The sequence below is a fragment of the Dermacentor variabilis genome, chromosome 3, assembly GCF_050947875.1.
Source record: "Dermacentor variabilis isolate Ectoservices chromosome 3, ASM5094787v1, whole genome shotgun sequence".
NCBI lineage: Eukaryota > Metazoa > Arthropoda > Arachnida > Ixodida > Ixodidae > Dermacentor > Dermacentor variabilis.
In genome coordinates, this window is record NC_134570.1 from 41,707,041 (window position 1) to 41,718,862 (window position 11,822).

The following is an 11,822-nucleotide window of genomic DNA, read 5'->3' on the forward strand; positions in this document are numbered from 1 at the left end:
GTCTAGTTTTAGGCGCCTCCGGGTATAGCAAATGCACAGCCTCCGAGATTTAGTGGTTGCCTTCGAGACGCTGCCATTACCGTTCTGTTGGGCGTCACTATTTATTCCAGCCTACAGGTGACGCGCTACGGAAATGCCAAGAATAGCCAAAGCCAGTACCTGTCAGTGCTATGGTTCAATAATGTACCACCGAAAATATTTACGCAAAAGAATGTTGTCTTTTCCTCGGTGCAATGGTCACACCGCCGGTTTTCACCCCAAATCTCGGGAAAAAAAGAACCTGCGCCATTACACGAGTACATACGGTAGTTATGTGCCACTGGGATTGTGCCGCTCTACTATTACGAGAAAGGCCCCTTAAATTTCCTCGATGCTGAGCGGAATCGAACCGACGTCACAATGGTTCGTCGAAGACAGCAACCCAAGGCATTAGTCGGCTGTTCCACAAATGTACTGGGTATGTGTCGCTTTCAACGAATACCTTTCACGCCAACACTTTAGCGAACTGCGCCATGAATGCACTGGGTATGCACTGCTGTTCAATGAACATCTCTCCAACTTGGGTCGCTGAGTGTGAGCTACTGAGTGTGCGGCGATTCTCGATTCACGATTCTCAACGTTAGCAAGCACTGGCGTGCCGCGTTTCATAGTCTCAGAGACCACACGTGGAATTTTCGGCAGTGCCACTATATGGCGCAGCGTGTTCATAAAGACACGGGCAAGAGGAGCCCCGGTTGCCGCATGACGCGTTTCTCAGCGTTCGCCAAGCACCGGGACGCCATGTCTTTCAGAAGCAGCAGGCAGGCTTCGCGGCGGTGGCGCTAGATGGCGCCGAGAGTTCTTAGACACGTACGAATGAGGAATCCCACTGCAGTACACGCCTCATACATAGCTCGTTTTGGCGGTGGCAATAGGTTGTGTCGCTATATTGGTTCAATGCTAACGCATTAGCGTCGGCAGTAATCGTGAGATGTGTTATGCAGTACCTTTTTTCTGCACACGTTTAGACGGCAATACGGCCATACACATTAGAAGCTCTCGATAGGTCGACAATACAAGGCTCTTCAGTTTGGATGCATCTGCCCGCCCCCATTTGCCATGCAGTCCGTAGCATGCCCTCCCTAGTCTTCTCGGTTTTCTGTCGAGCGCAATCAACTGACTCCACAGCGAACAGCGGGTTTTGCACTGCGCGTGCAGCGGCGGTGTGCAGCCTAAAAGCGCACAGTCCTGATATGCTTACGTTGATGGTGTTTGCAAACAAGAAAAAGAACTGGAGGACGCTTAAGCCTCGCCTTTAAGAATGGAACGCGATAGCATTCAAAGATCCCTGACTACTTCTCACGCTCCCCGGCAACTGCAGTAACCATAACGTCTACCAGGAAACGCTGTCGGCAAACGCTATGCACGAAGGCGAGCTTTCTGGTAGAAGCGCGGCCTCTGGCGTGGGCTGTGAATACGCGGATGCGAGCGCCATCTGGAGGGGTTGCAAGGAACCGGGCGCACCGCTCTATAAATGGTAGAAACTCTGTAAAAGGGGTTTGTGTTTAAATTTGCGCGTAACAGAATAATGCTTTCTCGTATATTGAAATTAACACCGACGCTATCATGTCTGTAGGTGGTGTGTAATATGTACTTTACAGTTTTTCTGACGCAATATACTTTGAGAAATTCAATTATTTCAGTAACTTCTCTGTGCTACACGGAGGGCCTGCGTGGTTGGGTATGCACGGTTCAGAATTATTTTTCGCTAAAAGACAGTCGACGCTGGACATGGGACGAGGGACGTCGACGTCGGATTTTCTGCGACACTGGGGCACAAAATACCGCTATAAACTTAGAGAAGGCAATCTACCTTCCATGGTGCAGCGGTTATAAAAGTAGCGGTGGCGTTGTGAGATAAATTCGCCGCGCCGCTCGCTCGCTAGTTTTGGGCGTTTGTTACCGCTTTCGGAGCAGTATTCTTGTGTACGGTTATCTAACATGGCTAAATATATATTTATTATGTCGCCAGATGACAGAGAAGCCTCAACTGGCAAGAAAATCACTTCAAATAACCAAGCTTACATTATTTCTTGTCAATTGTGAATGCTGTACATGTCCACAATTTTCGTATAAGTCAGGTGGAATTAATGCTGTAAGTCACTGAGTTTACAACATACAGAAGCACCGACAGTCATCTATTTAATGGAATTCAAAGCTCAAACCGAGCAAAGTTTTCTCATCGTGTTCAGCGTGCCGCTAAAGCAGGGGGAACGAAGCTTCAGGGAACGATATTTAAACCCTCGCGATGAATCTGCCCACGTTGGCTCTGAGTGACACTGGCTAACAGTCCTAGGGCTAAATACAGTAAACATAAATAACTAAGTTAGTGGACGGTTTGATAGGCGCCACCGTAGCACAAATGGTAGCGCAACGCGCTTAATGCGGAGGTTCTGCGTTGGGCTCCCCCCGGCGACACGTTATCTTTTAGTCCATATTCATTTACTTTTCTTTATTATTTTGTACATTTTAATTTCAACTACAGCTAATTTTGCGGATGCTTTCCTTGGCTTCGTTGTCTGTTGGCATATATATATTTGAATGCATTCATCGCGGGTAACTATACGCTGACAGAACTAAATGACGCCTCAAGAAACCCTGGGAAACAGGCAATCTATCAGACCCCAAAGCCACCTCACTTTACCCAGAAAGACTTCCGCCGCGCTCATCTATATCTACCTGCGTTGAAAGTGACTGTAAAGCAGGGATCTGCAGATCACCGAAATCATTAGTCATAAGGGTCGTTGCCGACGCTATAGAAACAGCCAGAAACTTGACCAATAAACAGAAAAGAAATCGAATAGATCACATATTGGAACACATAAAGCGGCGACCATACCACATGTACGCGAGAGTTAGCAGAGTAGGCTCTACCCAGGATATGTAAAAATGTCCGCCGAGTACCTCCGCCATACTTTCCAACTCCGACGCTCTAATTTCTCCCTTCTATTCTCACGATTTCTCCGTCACTAACTCACTCGAGCCCTACCCTTTCTACTCTAATTACTTATGAGCAAAAGCTCTGCCCGTAAAAGCCCGAAATAGCAGATGTAGGGCGCATGGAAAACAAAACATATTTCATTTATGTTTTGCTTCCACTGTTTGCTTCCGCTGTTTTGTTTCCACTGTTTATCCCTTGCTTATGTTATGCGAGGTACTTCCACCACTTATATTCGAAGAAAGTAGAAACAAAAAAGCCAAGGCGAGCCCGGAATCGACGTGTCGCCACGACCACAAGATGGCGCAATCTCCAGCGATTACTCTCCATTAATCTCGATCTAGTCACTCAATCTTGCCTCATCTCTCCTCGACACGCCGGTGAATGGGACTTCCTGGTTTCCTTCTTTGCCGTTATCACCGGTTTCTATGTTATTGGGCTTTCACTTTTCTGTCCTGTTGTTGATCATTTTTGTTCTTCGAATCAATCATTCGGTTAGAAAGGGATGTGGAGAGCCCAGGGGGGCCGGGAATGGCTCTTGCATGCATGCATTGGACGCGCGGAGAGGTGTATTGTGCCGTTTATTAAAAAAATATTCAAAACAATCTATCTAAGGATGAATGTTGACGACACTGTGATTAGCACTGAAGCAATGTGGCCAGACGACACATTGAAACCACTGATACACCTCTATATTCGAAGCGTGTTTGCAGCCGCGTTCGTCTCTCGCTTTTTCCGTCGAAGACGATGCCACATCAAGCGGCGCCAAGGAATTCAAGCGTGGTGCCTGTGTGAATACATATTTACATTAGATTATCATAGTGTAAATATCGTGGGGTCAATTCTGCCCAGCGTTGGAGAAGTTTTAAAGGATTACTTTGGTCTCTCAAGGCATAAAGTCAACGCATAAACTCTGCGAGCCAAGTTGGTATCAAACAAGTTCATTGGACGGTGATACATAGCCAGTGGTATACATGCCCAGTGACCCAAGTTTACGCCAGAAGTTCCCTGAAGACCGCATGGAACATCCCCGGTAAGACATACCCAGAGACTCAAGTTGGTGCGATGGTTGGTATCGAACCCGGTTCCATCAGCAGCACCATTGAAGAACCCGCTATCCGCATTCGTCGAAGCTCGTGCCTTGAAACAAATGAAATGCACGCTCACGTCCACTGGTATCTAAAGGCGTCAAAAGGCTTAATTTCAGCAGATAAGTGCGAAACAAATAACCACACAAAGGTACACACCTTGCGTTCTGCGTGTCTGTACTTGGGGACAACCTAAGTATTCGGTACATGCTCTACCCACAAGTTCACGGTGCAACTTGTCCTTCACCTTTGAAAGAGAGCCGTACCAGCTATAGCGTTCACTCACGGCTTAAATGTTCTTGCTCTGCTAATGTAACGTCTAGGATAACTGGAAAAGCTCGTCGTTCCTATGTAAAATATTAGCGTAGGATGAGCACCGATGTCAGGATCCCCCATAATTTTATTTAAGACGTTCAAATTTCATTCAAAAACCAGTCGAACGAAAAATTTGTCGATGATTACGACTGCTCATACACATTTAGAACCAGAAGAAAGCCAGAATGCTTTCCCATACATCTAAACGGAACCTTGGCGATCGGCGCTGATCTCTTCCCATGTCACGACTCCCGTCAAACACTGTAGTGTCTTCTCCAAAGCGATCTGCGGTAGCGAAAGATTTCCCTCAGAAGTAAAATTAACGTACTTCAGGTTAGCAGAAGGTTCCTTTTCTCTCAGACCAGGTTTTGTAGCCTATTCCATGCCACATCTGCACAGGAATGGCAAAAATAATCGCGCACACAGAATGTGTATACGCCATGACTGAAGGTGATATATTCACGTTGCTTTTGCGAAGCGCGAGGAAAGAAATATTAGCTGAAATTCCCGACGGCTATAAGCGACTCGCGGTGCACATGCGCGAGCAGCTTAAACCGTGGAGCGTGAAATTGGCAGTTAAACGTTGGCATATCGCCGCCGCGAGCTAATGCACGCATGAGCTCACCTCTCATTAATCTTGGAGCGCTAAACTGCTCGCCGGCCGCTTAGCACGCATCGTGAGCTTGGTCGACAAATAACGGCGCCGGGCTCGCTTCTCCCATTTGCAGAAAACGACCGCGGATGCGCGCTTACGACACGAGCCATGTGCTTGCACGTTCTGCATGCGCTGTGGGCCCTGAAACCGTCAGCGAGCCCTGCGTACCGCATGATGGTCAGAATTGCTGGATCACTGTCCGGGAGATGCGACTGAGGACTGCATGCATCGTGTCAGTCGGGTGAGAGGTCTGGGCCGGAGTGATTGTAGCCTGCGCACGCTGCGTGTGTTGACTGATCGTACAATGCAGCGCCACCGATGTGGCATGATTCTAATATGCCACACAGTCTATTTTGGAAAGTCCCACGCAGGAAGGTAACATTTTAGAAGCTTGAGAGCTTTTTAACTGAATGGACATATTACCGGCACGGGGTAGTCCGTCCAAGCAGGGAATGGAAATTTCCTGTGCGCGCGTGACACCGTTCGTATTAATTTAGTTAGTAAGAAAATGTTTACAGCTGTTTATACAGCAGTTGAAGCTACTAACTAACTTTACTGCGTATAGCTGTCTAAGAATTTCCTCTCGAAATCAATGCATTGATTCGAGCATGCTTCGAATTTCCGACGAAAATGCTACTTCTCGTTTATTTTTCTTTTGTATATTTTTAATATGAAGCTTTATTTGTGAGCCCTCCCGGACTTTCCTGGCCGTGGTGGCTGCTGTTGTGTTCTTTAATAGCACGTAAGTAAAACAAAGAAAATCAATTACGTGCTCGATGATGGCATCGAGCTACGGTCCTCCATCCCGCCAGCCCGATGCCCTAAACGTTATGCCGCAATCGCTTTTATTTATTGCATGTACAACATTATTGCAATACATTCGTGGACCACACGGCTAACTAGTGCTGGGAGTAAGACAGTTATATAACCAACTAGCCGAGAAAGGGCATGACATCATGTGCAACCAACATGCCGATCAAGCTGCTAGGGGGGCTCACGAAGATGCCGTGAAGGAACCCAGCCCGCTATCATGAATTGATGCAGCAAAAATCTCCCACACTAGAGCGCGATCACACACGATCCATGGGGAGCATGCAAGGTTTTCGGCATACTCGTCTGCGCTGCCTCAACAGATATCTCCGAGTCTACATTCCATCTAGATTATTCCGAATCGAGACAACTGTTATCTGCTTACTGTGAATTAGAGCATCAGAGTATCTGCTGAGACTGCACTTGGCTTGCCGCATCGGTATGGCTGACAGTGTTGCTTGTGACAGATGCGGCAGCGAGGATACCATCGAACATGTCCTCTGTATCATTGTGCTCCATAGTGCTCCTAGAGACAGTCAATGACGGCGTTGGCGCACCTCGGCGACCAACCGCTTTCCCAGCAGACGATCTTGGAGTGCCGGCTGATAAGGTCTTCGCACCAAAAGGCAACGAAGGCGCTACTGAAGTGCCTCCGGCAAAGCGACCCATATTCTATCTCAGTAGTTCCTGTAGAAGCTGCAGGACGCCTTAGCCGATAGGAAGGCCTGCCCCTCATTATGTTCATCCGCAGCACGTCGTCTGCTCAATGTCAGCCTTGCCATCAAGTTCATACCTGCTGCATGGTTGTTGAATTGACGCAATCGATGTTGTGGCGTTCCAATCCTAAACTGCGACAGCGGGGCTTCGCTTCATCTATAAGTCTTTCCCATCAGTTCACTGCAGCCTCCTTACCCAGTACTATACGGGTGAACGCACGTATGAATGTTCACCCGCGTCGCTTCTACTGCTAGACAACCATTTGCCGTTTTCTCGCTACCGTAATCACCTACCATACTACAGTGAAGTTAATGATGCAGTGAACACGTAGGTGTTTAAAGCATTCCTCATCGTCAACGCATCACAAGTGCTAATTATGTGGCGTTATCCGTTAATTGGAAATCAAACCGCTTTTACGGCCCAGTACCGCCTCTGTAGTCCTGGAAGCGTTAAAACAAAGAGTTAGCATCAATAATAACGACAAAACATACCTAATGGTTTGCCATCAGCGTGAGATGGGACTAAGCTACAGCGAATTTTACTATTTATTTCTTGCTGTAATGGCAGATATCCAGTAACAAGCTCGAATTCGGATCGATGTGGAAGCTCTGGGCTATATGGGTTCTGCCATGCCGCTACGTAATCATGGCTATAGGGTAGCCTATGCGGCTACGTGTGGTAATGGTTACAGTAATTCGCAGAGGGTGAGTTGTAATTGGATACTGGAGTAGAGTTTGCTTGTAATTGTTATTATCGTTTACGAGAATAGTAGGGGGAGACTATAGTGCCACAGAAAGTGTTCACTGCTATCCCCCCGTCATATGATATAAACCAAGGCATGACAAAAACGCTCACCCAAACAGAGCTATATACCAGAGAAGTCGCAGAACGTCGCCAGGGAGAGGTCAATAGGTTGCTGCTGGATGAGAAAACATCTTAGTAAACAGTGCCAACATTGGGATGACCTGATGTGCACTGTGGTGGTCTCGCGCGGGAAATACTGCCGTGAGGTTTATTGTGGAAAAAAACAAAACTGGCGCAGAAAAGGGAGTCGTGCGGGAATTTTCAGTGCTCCGTATGCTTTATTGCATTATACGTACATCTACCATACGCGCCCAAGAGAAAAATGAAATTACTTGCAAGAAAGGCGGGGAGTTATGTTTGTATCCTCTCAACACAACGAGTACGGACACCTCTGAAGAATAGAACTGCAGATTGTTACCGACAGCAATCGTTAAATGAGCCGGCGAGGCGAGGCGCTCCTATCCGTGGTTAGCGCCGTTAGTGAACGCGTCGCTGTATAGAGCTCTCTGCCGCACCTCGCGCTTACGACCACTTATCCAAGAAAGGATGTTGCCTTCTCGTTATTTCTTGCAAAGACAGAGGAAAACAAACACGCTTTATTACTGGATACTAGAAATGCGCGCCTCAGCATGGGGCTCCAGATTATATATGTTTATAAGTTTATGCATTTATGTACGCTCCTTTTTCTCTCCTTAATATTTATCTAGTATCTGCGTCAAAACCGTATATGGTATTTGCCCTGTAGACCCAGCGGAGCGTAGAGAGCCGGTATTTACACTGGCTAACTTCCCTCTATTCGCTCTCTTTTTCCTCCTCCTTCGGATTATATGAACGATGCATAAAACTACACATGCCCAAAACATACGTGTGCAGCGAGTGCAAGCGAGTACATACGTGTGTACATACGAGTACATACGAGTACAGCGACGTGCATTTTAATCAGTCATCCTGAGAGAAACCTTGGAATTCACTGGAATTATTTCATAGATTGCAGAACGTTTGGTACGATGAAATAAATTACTCGATGTTTCAAATATGCCCGTAGTTTACATATGCACTTAGTAGTCAAGTGTAACCAGCTTTGTAAACATCATGCGCCCTATTTATAATATATCGTTTGTCACTGTCTCCTCCTCATCGTACATCTATGCACGTTAAGCTGTTCACTACTCACTAGCTTTCACCACTATAGTTGTTTGGAGCACATCAGAGAGAGAGAGAGAGAGGAAAGGGGAAAGGCAAGGAGGTTAACCAGAGAAAAAAAGATCCGGTTGGCTACCCTACACTGGGGAGAGAGGGGAGGGGGAGGTAAAGTGGTAACAAAGTAGAATTCTCCGGTTACAAACAAGCTGCCGCTATACAAAAGTTCGAGTCCGCTGCTTCGCGTAAGCTTTTGATTCAGAGCAAGGGAAGGTATTTCCAAAGTCTCCAGCAAGCAAAAATGCTATATATAACAATTCCAGTCGTGCCAGAGGAACAAAAAAGCCTTCTCCTATCGTCCTGTTCTTCTCGAGTATGCGGCGGAGCAGACTACACCAAGAGAAGAGCGAGAAACGGCAGGTAAGTTGTATCAAGAATTGCTTTGAAGCCATTACCGCGCCCATTGGGAATACATGGCCTCTGTGCGGTGAGGGTAATCGTTATGCCGGTTTCGCCCACAACGTGCCAAAAACGCATCTATTCTCTTTTTAAGGTAATTTACTAGCGTGATATTGCGTTTAAATATTACAATAATTTCCCAATTTTGATGCTCACAAACACTCAAGGTTATTTAGTAGACATATACCGCTCGAGCATTAATTCATCCGGTTATTCAGTATAGCTTCAGGGTTAAGGGACATTATGAAGGGAAGTGGTGGTACACAATACAAAAAGGAGAAAGACAAGCGAGATATCAAACAAAGGGAGGTTAACCGGAAGAAACTGGAAGGCAAACTTCCGGTTTGCTACCCAGCACTGAGTAAGTCGTAAGGGGAGACAGACAGAAGAAGAGCACGAAAGTTTACCTAAACATAGAACGCCGCAAAGAAGTAGATACAGTATACGGAATTTGAAAGAAACGAAGTGACTCGTCCATTTCATTCGTCCTTTCACTCGGTCGGTCAGTCCACTGTGGTCTAATCTAGTGTAGCCTACTCTTATTTACTTCAGGTCAGTCCAGAGCAGACCAGTCGGTCAATCAGTAGGTCGGTCAGTATGTTGGCAATATCTCTCAGAGTACGTACTTAGCTTAGCTCTGCCCTTCTCTATCGCAATTAAAAACAAAGCAGGAAAAGGCATGAGAAAAAGCATGCATCGAACAACAGCTTCGATAGCTCGGTTACCTGACAGAGAAAAGTCTCGTCGACATCAGCGAAACGATGAGCTGATTTCGCGAAATCAAACTGTAAAACCTGCGCACACCGCAAGGAAAAAGAATAAAACCTTCGCACAGCATAACGAAAACGAATGTGGGGCTTGGAGCTGCTCTATCTCCCCGTAAACGAAGGCGGCGGATTGAAAACGAGTTCCTGTGATACCATGAACGAAGCCCCCTCCCATTGTTCGTCCCGTCTGCGGAGCGTACAATCGGATTGAATCCCCAGACTTCCACACCGGGTCCCTCGCTGCCGTATGAGTCCCTGACATTCAGATCAGAACCACTACCTTCGAAAATGAGGGTCGCTCGCCTGTTCTTCCGTCGTTACGCTTTCGCTGCAGAATCTTTTGCTTTCGCCCGTGCTTTCCACTGAGACAGCTAGAATGGTTCTCGCTAAAAGCGTGCACCACTGTGGAACCCCAAGCGCGCACCGGCGAACAAGGGGCTGAATTGACGAATTTTGTCGTTCGTAAGCGCTCTTTGCCATTGGCTGACGGCCTTCGCTAGTGTATTCTGTGCAGCATCATCACTGGCTAGAATTTACTCCTACGAACTACCCTAGCGTGATAGCCTTTTGTGAGTTTTATTGTGAGTTATTTTATTTCGCAAAGCAAGCGAAGAGAAAGAAATATTCCTGTTTGACCTACGCCTCTGGCGTGGGTCAATCATGATAGCCGCTGACACGACAAATAGGATCGATCACACTATTCAGAAAGTTGCTTGCGAGCAAGCCGGTCTTATAATTGATGGTAGCCGTGTTTCATGTGTCGTCGTTTGCTGTAATTCATCTAGTCCCTCGGCCTACGTCAATTCCGAAAGTCGACAACCCCAAAAGTAAGGGATTCCGCGAATCATGCATACCTTGAATACCCTTCGCACGAATGGCGGCTTCATGTTTCACAGGACAAATCAAAGATGCACGAGACTACTTCACCTTGCTTCCGAGCGTGGATTGACTGTTCTGAATGATGACTGCTCTACTTACTTTAGAAAGTCTACTTATAGCAGCTACGTGGATTTGAAATTTGTGTCACAGTGTCTGAGTTTGAAAATCCAATGCTTTTCATATTCTCAAACTCCCGGCAGTGACCATATCTTTACTTACTTGACTGTAACAGGCACTGACGGCTCTCTCCAGCATGGGACATCAACACAGATTGATTGCACGCATGTCGAATGCCTGTGGAGTATAGCTGTAGAAATGAACATCCCGGCTCATTTGAAGACATGATTGTGCAAACACGGCAGGCTTCTACGCGGATGTTTATAACATCCGCACGACCAACAAATTTCGACCCAAAGAGCCCTTCCTGGAAAGGTATTTTGTAAGGGTCCAGCTAGTGGACTGTCCATTTTGGCCGCTGCTGATTGGATGCAGCTGTACGAGAGAGGAGACGAGCGGCCCTAGCCAATCAGCAGCGACCAAAATGGACAGTCCACTAGGTGAACTCTTACAGAATACCCTCCACGCCCTGGTGTTCAAAAGTAATCCGGTGTCCCCCGCTACAACATGCCTCATAATCAAATCGTAGTTTTGGCACGTAAAACTCCACAACTCAATTAAACTCAATTCAGATTTCGACCAAGAATTGGAGAGATCCGGCAGGCCGGGGATCGCAGTATAGGGCCTTGAAGTCCATCTATGACCCCAGGGCAAACCGATATATTCACAAGAAAGTTTTGCACGAGATGGAGCAAAATTTAAGACCAAGGATGGAACACTTAATGTGAATTGCTGGACTGTCGTAAGCCGTTAACCCGAGTGTGGAGAACTCTTCCAGGTCTTCGCCGACTTTCACAACAGCGCCGGCCCTCCACTGCGCTTACCCTACATCAAAGTCGTCCACAGTTTGAGATTGCTGGGCATCCTTGTGCGAAGGGTATACGAATGTCATATCTCTACTGGCCGTCCTCGGGCTACATTCCATTCCTGGCGCACCAGACTAGACTAAGTAAGGGCCACTCTCTACCCAATAACTTCAACCAGCTCTACCTACGTGAAGGCACGCATCATCACCAGTTCCCGACGGGGAACTGTGTGGCATTTCCTCGCGCAAATCCGCGGCCGTAATGCTTTCTTTTGGGTATTTTCAGCCA